Genomic DNA, 10,074 nt, shown 5'->3' with positions numbered 1-10,074 from the left:
CAAGAAGCTGGCTCAGCAGATGTGACTTAGCTCAAAGGAAGAACAGGCTGAGACTGGAGGCTGAATTCCAGAGGTTCCCCCACTTGCTAACAAGGCCACCTGGTGGACCTGGAAGCACTGCTGTCACACAGATGCCTCGAGGTTGCTAGCCCCACCCCAAATACGTAGAGCATTATGGGGGCAGGTCCTGTGTCTGGCCCCGCTGTGGCCACCCTCAGCGCCACTCCTGGTGGGTCAGGAGAGCTTAGAGGGTTGGCACCTCTGCTAGTTCTAGGTTTTCTCCCAGTGGAGAACTCGAGTGGGTTAGTGATGTGTGTGGGAGTCCAGAACCCCTCTGTATGATGTGAGCTTTCTAACTGTTGCTTGCTCTCTAACCTCTTATTTTCTTTTAACCATTTGAGACTGCATTGTCCACGGCAATGGTGAGATTCTCGGCCCTGCCCCCCAGAGATGCTGGGTCAGCAGGCTCAACATGGAGTTCATAAAACTGCCGATTTTATTTATTTAAAAATTTTCTCAACTTTTTATTTCAAATTCAATCCCACAGAAAAGTTGCAAGAGTAGTAGGATGAATACTTAGTTGTATACTCTTCACCTATAAGATTTACCTTTTGTTAATATTTTTGCCATATTTGTGTACACACGTGCTCTCTCTCCGCACACTTTTATTTCTCTGAATCATTTGAAAGTAAGAATGTAATTGCATTTTTAACAATCTCAGTGCAAGATCCTATTTGAGAAAAACTAGACTAGAGATTCACTGTATAGTAATTTATTGGGGGCAGGGGAAGAGAAGGAGAGGGGTTAACAGTATTTTCTGTCTGGAAATTAGGGCACTGTCACCTTTGAGAAAGATAAACCAGGTCAGGATCAAACTGATCTAGGAGCCAAATATTAACCTAACTGATTGAACTCAAGAAAGGGTTTTGAATGGCTTGTTTGCAGTTAAGAATATTGAGAGCCTCCCTCCCTCCCTTATTCCTCTGTGGCAAACCCTAAGAATAAGTGAGAGGGGACAGATATATACACAGATAAATATGTAGATTTCTTAAACAGAGCTTTAAAAAAAACTCCTTAAATATGACTTAAAGGAGAAGCTTCTTTCTCCAGTTTGCTGTCTTTATCCATAGGATAGTAATAGGTGTTGCCAACTGGTTGACCCTCTTACGCAGTTTGGGGAAGGAAAGTTGTGCCTCCCTCACCCCTCACTCACTTCCACATGACACAAGGTAGCTTCTTTCACATTTGTCTTGATTTGTCTAAAATGGCAAGAAGGTCGTTATTCCAGCTGGCTCTGGCCCTCTCTCAGACCCACCTGTAGAGTTCAGGTGGGTCTGAAGTTCACCGTGTTCCCTGCTCCTGACCCCTGCTCCTCTCCATTTGTAGTGCAGGCTGGAATGTCCAGACTAGGGGTGCGGTGGGGCAGGCTGGTGGAGGTGGGGTGGCAAGAAGCGCCCCCCCCCCTCGGCTGTGAGATCCAGCAATAAAGCAGAGGGATGCGATTAACAACCCCAGAACTCTTCGTTACAAAAGATGTATGTGCTTTGTTGAAAGAAAGTCAAATAACCCAGAAGTCTGTTGATTCTTCTTCCTCACACACATTCCAAGTTAAATACTTTTAACCTTGTGGTGCAGGTCTTTCCACACCTTTCCCTATGGACAGATGGACACGTCTGAGTTTCACTGGGGCCAGGGCAGAGGAGACAGAAACTCAGCCCCGTGGGGACCCAGAGGAAGGAGGACAGCATCTTCAACTGTCCCACTGTCTTGATAAGCCAATTGTCAGATTGCTGTGCAGTGGGGTAGCCAGGCTGGGCTGGTCCCAGCAGCCTTTGGGGAGAATCAAGTTGGGGAAAGCTGCACAAAAGAAACCGAAGTAAAATAGTCTCTGTAAGTATTGCTTATTCATATTGCGACATTTAGATACTGAGAATAATTAGAAAAGTAGGAATTGAAAATGAGGAAGAAATGAGAGATGAAGTGGGTGGTTTCAGAAGAACAGATGGATATATTTTGTGATGCAGCCTTGGGAGAGACTGGAGGGCAGCTGAGCCTGGGAGGATGTCTCCTGCCCTTGGGAGGGGCTTGGGGGTGGGATTCACGGGTGTTGTGTCTGGGAGTGATCAAGGTTAGAGAAACCTCTTGAGGGTTTGGTGCGTCCTTTATCTGATGTTCTCTGTCATGAAGTTAACCATGGGCAGAGCTGTGGCTCTGATCTGAGCTCATCATCCTGTGAGTCTAGCAGTGGTACCAGCACTGACGCCCTTACCGCCCCCTACCCGCGTTGGTGAGCATGCACAGGAAAGGCAACATGCTCTCCACGATGTTCATGGCATAGGTGATAGCTCTGTGTTTTTATTCAAGGATGACATCATCCTACCTTTCCTGGTCCCAGAGCTGGAGACACAAAGATGCCCCCATGGGCGGGTTGGTCTGGGACCCCGGAGGTTCCTGGTATGACCTGTGTCACCAACTTGGGACACACTTCTTCACTTTTACTTTTCCAGGTGATGCTCAAGCCTTTATGTCCATAAGCAACAATTCTTGTACCTCCCTCTAGATCACCCTTCCCCTGGATGTCAAAGAATTCCAGGGGTCAGTCGTCCTTCCCAAGCTGGACTGGGACACCAGAAAATTAGATGTGCACACTAATTGACCGTGGTGACCACAGGTGTCACTGGTGTAAGTGAAGGTCTCCCCATGGTCCATGGGCCTGCCCACTCTCTGGGGACACATGCACAGGGTTGTGGTGGCAGCCCACTCTGGTGCCGTAGAACAACTTCTCTTGGCTGTCACATGTTCCGCCTGCCTTCCTCAGAGCAGGACATCTGCCAGGGTCCCTAAGTCCTCAGTGGCTTCCCTCAGCTGTTCCATGAACCTTTTGATTCTGAATTTGGGTCAGCCTCCAGGGCTTCTGCCCTTCTCCAGGGGGAGTCCCCTTAAGGGCCTTTCCTGCCATGTGCCTGCTTCAGGGCCACCCCAGACTACCCCGATGGCTGCCCCAACTTCATCCTCTGGGTTCATATGCAAACGTCCGCCCTGAACTGTGGAATCCAGGGAGAGGCAATCTTTGCTGAACCACACACAGCAAACCAGGCGGCTCGTTTATGTTTATCACCTTTCCCTAGAACAACTTGCTGCTTTTAGATTGACATAACCATGGAAGCCTAGTCAAAGGATTTTTCCCATAATAGTAAACGTCCGTTCTCTGTTTCTAGCTTAAGACTCAAATTCTCTATCACTCTGCATTAGAATACTTACTTTAAAATGTTTAAAAAATAATATACCAAGAACCATAAAAAGAAAGTAGATATTACCCTTCAGATACCCCCTTGTATCAGCCAGGGTGCAAGAGAAAGGACACCTCAGTGGGATAGTTTGAGGAGAGTTTAAGAAAAGGCTTGTCTGCCAAGGAGGAGGGAAACCCCAGGCAGACATGGATAGTGCCCAGCTACCACCCATGGGCCTGCAGGGGCAAGGCCAGGTCTCCTAAGAGCATATTCAAATTACTTGCAAAGGTTTTAAGAATCCCAAGGATTCTAAATCCTCTTTGAAGAGGCAGCAGAGTGGAGGGGCTGAGAGCACAGACTTGTATGTGAATCCTGACCCGGCCACTTACTGATTTTGTGATGTGGGGCACGTTGCTTAACCAGTCTTGTGCCTCAGTGTCCTCACCTGCAAGTGGGGGTCATAATAGTGTCTGCCTCATAGGGGTGCTGTGAGGAGTGAATGCTGTACATGACCAGGTGCATTGCCTGGCAAATGGAGCTTGTGAAATAAAACCAATAAAAAAATGTCACTGTATATGCAACAAGCTGATGTAACCTGCTGACTCCCAAGACGGGTGGGCCTTTTACCTTGCCCTTTGTTGCAGGCAGCAGACCAGCATTGTCCTTGGACTCTCAGAGCCCCACAGGGCTGTAGGGAAAGAATTCCTTTCTTACCACCTCTGCTCCCTTGGTGCCAGGCGCAGGTGCCTTGGACTTGGCAGGCTGGGGCGCCCTTGCTGGGCATCCCCTTAGGGGACTTGGCCTGCAGCCCTGACTCACTGGTAACCAGCCCCAGCAGAATCCCTCCCTCTCTGTCCTCCAGGGTGGCTGTTTCCTAGTCAGTCCCTGCAGACACAGCCTTCAGCTAAACTCATGTGTTTACTTATTCTGTTGCCAGTTCGTTTGCCTTTCTGAATGCTGTTTGAAAACTAAAAACAATTATTAAAAGTTTAAACTTCATTCTGAGTCAGAAAACTTCACTGAAGTGACTGCTGGTGGGAGTCAGGTATACCTTCCATTCTGCTTAATTTTTAATACCAGCTTGGCATTTTTTTTTTTTAATTTTTAGATTAAAAAAAATTTATTGAAGTATAGTTGATTTACAGTGTTGTGTTAGTTTCAGGTGTATAACAAAGTGATTTGGCTATGCATATATATATACATATATGTCTTTATTCTTTTTTTCTGATTCTTTTCCATTATAGTTTATTACAAGCTATTGAATATAGTTCCCTGTGCTGTCTTCAGAGAAGGCAGAAAGAAAACTCAGTTGGAAGCCTGTGAGTTTGTGAATGCAGCTCCTAGACCTGACTTGCCCCTGCCATGTGCCTTCCCTGCCTCCTGGGGCAGGGCGGGGCACATGTTGGGGGCTTTTTTTTTTTTTTAAGGCGTGCTGAGCAGCATGCGGGAACTTCCCTGACCAGGGATCAAACCCGTGCCCCCTGCATTGGGAGTGCGTCGTCTTAACCACTGGACCGCCAGGGAAGTCCCACATGTTGTGGGCTTAATACACAATTGGTTCTTGGACAAATGAGTAGAAGATAACCCTCTTTTCCTGAGCACTTTCTAAAGGCCAGATGTGGCACTGGCTCATAACAAATGCCATGTAAGTTATGTCACTGTCACGAGCAGACACGTTCTTGGAAGGAGATGCCTAGTTCCCTTACAATAATATTGATGGTGGCAAGGATAGGCCCTGATCTTCCACAGTTAATGTGCCTTGATATTTTTAGGTCTTGAGTACACAGACTTGTTTGTCTAAACATAGCCTACTGCATTCATCAGGATTGTTTTAGTTGCAAATGATAGTTGCAACTCAAACTGGCTCAAAGTAAAAAGGGAATTCATTGGCTCATGTAACTGAAAACTTTGTGGAAAAGCTTCAGGCATTAAGGTGCTTTGTGGTGCTTCAAAGCTTTAGGCATTGATCCAGATGCTCAAGCAGTGTTCTCTGGAATATCTCATCTCTTGACCCTGCTTTCCTCCATTTTGGCTTCCTTTCATTTTTGGCATTTCCGCATTTCAGCAGAGTGGCCAAACAGGAGGCTACTGGTTATGTCTTATTAACTTAGCCACCCAGGGAAAGAGAGTCCCTTTTTTTTTTCTTTTCTCTTTTTTTTTTTTAGCTTAAAACACCACACATTTATTATTGACAGTTTTGGAGGTCAGAAGTCACTTTAACTGAAACTATTGATAAAATCACTTGTCAGCAGGCCGCATTCATTCTGGAGGCCCCAGGGGAGAATCTACTTCCACACCCTTTTTTTAAAAAATTGAAGTATAATTGACCTATGTTAGACTAACACCACGTTAGTTCCCGATGTACAGCATATTGATTTGATATTTCTATACATTACAAAATGATCACCAGAAGAGTCTTTTGATGCTTCCCACAAAATCCCTTGTTCATTGCCTCTGAGTGGCCCATCTTGAGCTATGTGCTATTCCCTGGACCAATCACTGTGGCTGGGAGGATGAGGTGGTGTCATTGACAAGGCCTAGGTCACATGGTCCTGGGGGTGGGGGTGAGGGTATAGAGTCCCTCTAGTAAAACCTTAGGGACTAACAGGGGCAAGGCATGGCTTCCCAAAGAAAAACCCAATGCTATTACCCAACTAAGAGGAAACATGATGGAGAGCTAGAGCTTATTAAACTGAAATTTTCTCTTTGGAATTTCTACAAATGTTTCTGTTTGATGTAAGCACAATGTACAGGAGCCTGTCACTCTGGGTTTCCCAGACTCACTGGTGTGGCATTTGCCTCCTCTTAACCTCCCAGCCCCAACTCCCTGTCATACAGAGGCCCCTATACAGAGCTGTCCCGCAGTGCTCTTTGCCATTCCTGAGCTTTTGAACATGCTTTTGCCCTTTATGTGGAATGCCTTCATTGTTCCTCATTAAGCCCATTCATCCCGCAAAACTCAGCTCAGAAGTCTCATTTGTGAAGCCCCTGGTTTCCTGGGGGGCAGAGCCAGTGCCTAACAGTATGGGTAGCATCCCCTACCAATCCCTCACAACACACACGCCTAGATTTTTTTAAAGGATATAATTTACACACCATAAAACTTACCCTTTAAAAGTATACAACTGAATGAATTTCAGTATATTCACCAGGTTGTGCAAATATCACCACAATCTAATTCCAGAACATTTTTAAGACCCCCAAAAGAAAGCCTAGACCCATAAGTAGTCACTCTCCATCCTCCCCTTCCTCAGCCACTGGCAGTCACCAATCTACCTTCTGTTTCTATGGATTTACCAGTTTTGGACATTTTGTGTAGATGGAATTACACAATACGTGGTCTTTCATGTCCGGCTTCTTTCACTTGCACAATGTGATAGTGTTTGCGAAGTTTATACACGTGGTATCAGAACCTCGTTCCTTTTTATTGATATGTCTGAACAATATTCCACTGTATGAATACACCACATTATCTTTTTGTCAGATGATGAACATGTGGTTATTTCCACACTTTGGTAATTATGAATAATGCTGCTATAAACATTCATGTACACGTTTCTGTGTGGACATATATTTTCAATTCTCTTGGGAGTGGAATTGCTGGGACATGATGGTAATTCTGTTTTTAACTTGAGGAACCGCCGAACTATTCCAAAGTGAGTGCAACATTTTACATTCTCATCACTAGTGTATGAGGGCTCCAGTTTCTCCACATCCTCTAACACTTACTATTGTCCATCTTTTTGATTACAGCCATCCTAGTGGCTGTGAAGTGGTATCTCAGTGTGGTTTTGATTTGCATTTCCCTATTGACTAATGATGTTGAATGTCTTTTCATGTACTTGTCATTTGTACATCTTCTTTGGAGAAATGTCTATTCAAATCTTTTAACCATTTAAAAAATGGGTTATTTGTGTTTTTATTGTTGAGACGTAGTTCTTAGTCTTAATACTCAATCCCTATCAGATACTTGATTTGCAAATATTTTACCCTGTTCTGTGGGTTGTCTTTTCATTTTCTTCATGGTGTCTTTTGAAGCACAGAAGTTTTTAATAAAGCCCAATTTATCTGTTTTTCCTTCTGTTGCCTGTGCTTTTAGTATCATATTTAAGAAACCATTGCCAAATCCAAGATCATGAAGATTTGCCCCTTCTAAGAGTTTTATAGTTTAGCTCCTACATTTAGGTCTATGAACCATTTTCAGTTCATTTTTATATGTGATGTTAGGTAAGGGTCTAACTTCATTCTTTCGCCTGAGGATATCCAGTTGTCCAGGAACCATCTATTAAAAAGATTATTTTTTCTCCATTGAATTGTCTTGGCACCCTTGTTGAAAATTAACCACAAATGTATATAGGTCTCTTTCTGGACTCTCAATTCTGTCCCATTGATCTGTGCCTATCCTTATGTCAGTACAACAATGTCTTTATTATTGTAGCTTTGTAGTAAGTTTCAAAATTGGGATGAGACCTCCAAATTTGCTTTTCCTTTTTAAGATTGTTTTGGCTATTCTGGGTCTCTAGCATTTCCATGTGAATTTTAGCTTGTCAATTTCTGCAAAGAAGCCAGGTGGGATTTTAACAGGGATTGTGTTGAATCTGTATATCAGTTTTGGGAGTATTGCCATCTGAACAATATTAAGTCTTTCAATCCACGAACATAGGATGTTTTTCAGTTTATTTAGATCATTTTTAATTTTTCAATAATGTTTTATAGTTTTCATTGTACAAGACTTAACACGTCTTTTGTTAAATTCTTTCCTAAGTTTTTTATTCTTGTTGATTCTGTTGTAAATTGGATTGTTCATTGCTAGCGTATAAAAATGCAGTTGGCTTTGTGTGTTCATCTTGTATCCTTCAACATTGCTGAAGTTGTTTATTCAGTAATTTCTGTGTGTTGTGTATGTGAATTCCATAGGATTTTTTTTTCTTCTTTAAACAACATAATTTCTCAAAATAATTGATTTAAGCATCTGCAGTGGTGACTTCAACCCTTGACTCCTGGCTCAGTACTGGTGAAAGTAATCAGCTTAACCGTCTCAGAAGGACTGTGGCAAGTCAGTGAGCTGCTTGTGGATCCTCATCTGAAAACGGTCCCATATCTTAGAAACTTCACCACAAGGAATTTTTCTTGTAGTGATTCTTAGAGCCTTGGTAGGCATCTGAACTGGTCCTTTCACTTAGAGATTCTTTGCCTTTGCACCACTGATCAAGACAGCACACACCTTCTCCAAAGATTTTACACTGTGGCTGGTCAGGGTAATTCTAATTCGGTGAATTGCCACCTCTGGTTCCGTGGTGTCTTTCCGGTATCTTTAAAAGCAGTGGCTGCGTCATGGCTTCCTGAAAGACTGTTCCTCAGGGAGATGGAACAGCACAGCTGTGAATCAGGAGCAGAAGTGGGCAGTCCGGGGCTTCACTGGGGCTGCGGCTGTGTCTGCATCTTCCTCAAAGAGCAGGATTTTCTAGATACAAGATCATGTCATCTGCAAACAGAGATGGTTTTACTTCTTCCTTTCCATTCTGGATGCTTTGATTTCTTTTTTTGCCTAAATGCCCCAGGTAGGCCTTCTGATAGGCCTTGCATAGGAGTGATGCTGTGGGTTTTTCATAGCTGCCCTTTATCAGGTTGAAGTTGTTCCCTTCTATTCCTAGTTCGTTGACTGTTTTATCATGAAGGGGTGGTGGTGGTGATTTTTCCAAATGCTTTTTCTGTGTCTGTTGAGATGCAGTTTTTGTCCTTTATTAATATACCATATTCTGTTAATATGGTATATTACATTGATTGATTTTCTTATGTGGAACCAAATTTTTATTCCTGGGATAAACCCACGGTGTGTAATCTTCTTTGTATGTTGCTGGATTTGGTTTGCATGCAGCATTTTATTGAGGATTTCTGCATCTATATTGATAAGGAACATTGATCTGTGGTTTTCCTGTGATATATTTCTTTTTAATCTTTGGACCTTATATTGTGTTGTTGTTTTATTTTTTACTTTGTTGTCTTTTCCCCCAGCATGGGAGCTCCTTAGGGCGAAAGATGTGTACCATAAACCTCAGATCTCTAGACCTCAGCACAGGGCCTATATGGAGGGGTCAAGAGATGGTGACTGAGACAAATGAGGCAGCTTCTGCCCTGTACCAGACTGTCTTCTGGATCCTTGGAGTTCAAGTGCATTTGGAATGTTTTCATCCCAGTTGGATAGAACCTTGCCTGCTGCTCTCTTTAAATCCAAACAGCACCAAGGCATGTGTCATTTTTCCTGTTTCACAACAGTCATGCCCACAGGGATGCCGGGAGCATCTTTGTATTCTCCCAGGAGCCTGGTGTAGGAGGGGAGTTGCAAACAGCTGACACTCAGTAGTTGTTTGGTAACTGAAGGAGAGGTTGGGAATTGGCCTTTGCAAGCCCCCTTTATAGGAGATCCATGATCACCTTGTGGGTTTGAGGGCTACAGACATCCTGGGAGCTTGTGGAGAGAAAGCCTGCATCCAAGTCCAACCCCATAATCTGTAATGAGCTAGGAAACCCCCCAGATGAGGTTAATTTTGAAAATGGTTATTTGCTTTTCTGTGGTAATTTGAATTTCTCTGAAACCTCATCCAGAATCTTTCTCTAAAATGAATGACTTAATAAAAATATGATTATTAATAACACGTTGGTTATATTGGTTCATTAATTTCAACAAATATTACATACTATTGCAAGATAGTAATAATAGAGAAAACTGGGTGTGGACTATATGGAAGCTCTTTGTATTATCTTCACAATAGTTCTGTAAATCTAAAACTTAAAAAATTTTTAAAGTTTACTTAAAAAAAGGATATAATGCTGAGTGAAGATT

At 43.2% G+C, this 10,074-nt stretch overlaps 1 pseudogene; it reads right to left on the bottom strand.

The window, feature by feature from the left end:
• Positions 1-8,194: 8,194 nt before the first annotated feature.
• Positions 8,195-9,407, bottom strand: LOC137764863 (small ribosomal subunit protein uS10-like; annotated as a pseudogene).
• Between the last annotated feature and the right edge of the window lie 667 nt (positions 9,408-10,074).

Source organism: Eschrichtius robustus, chromosome 1, assembly GCF_028021215.1.
Source record: "Eschrichtius robustus isolate mEscRob2 chromosome 1, mEscRob2.pri, whole genome shotgun sequence".
NCBI classification, from domain to species: Eukaryota; Metazoa; Chordata; class Mammalia; order Artiodactyla; family Eschrichtiidae; genus Eschrichtius; species Eschrichtius robustus.
Note: the sequence above shows the minus strand (reverse complement) of the source record. Positions and strands in the feature narration are given on the sequence as shown.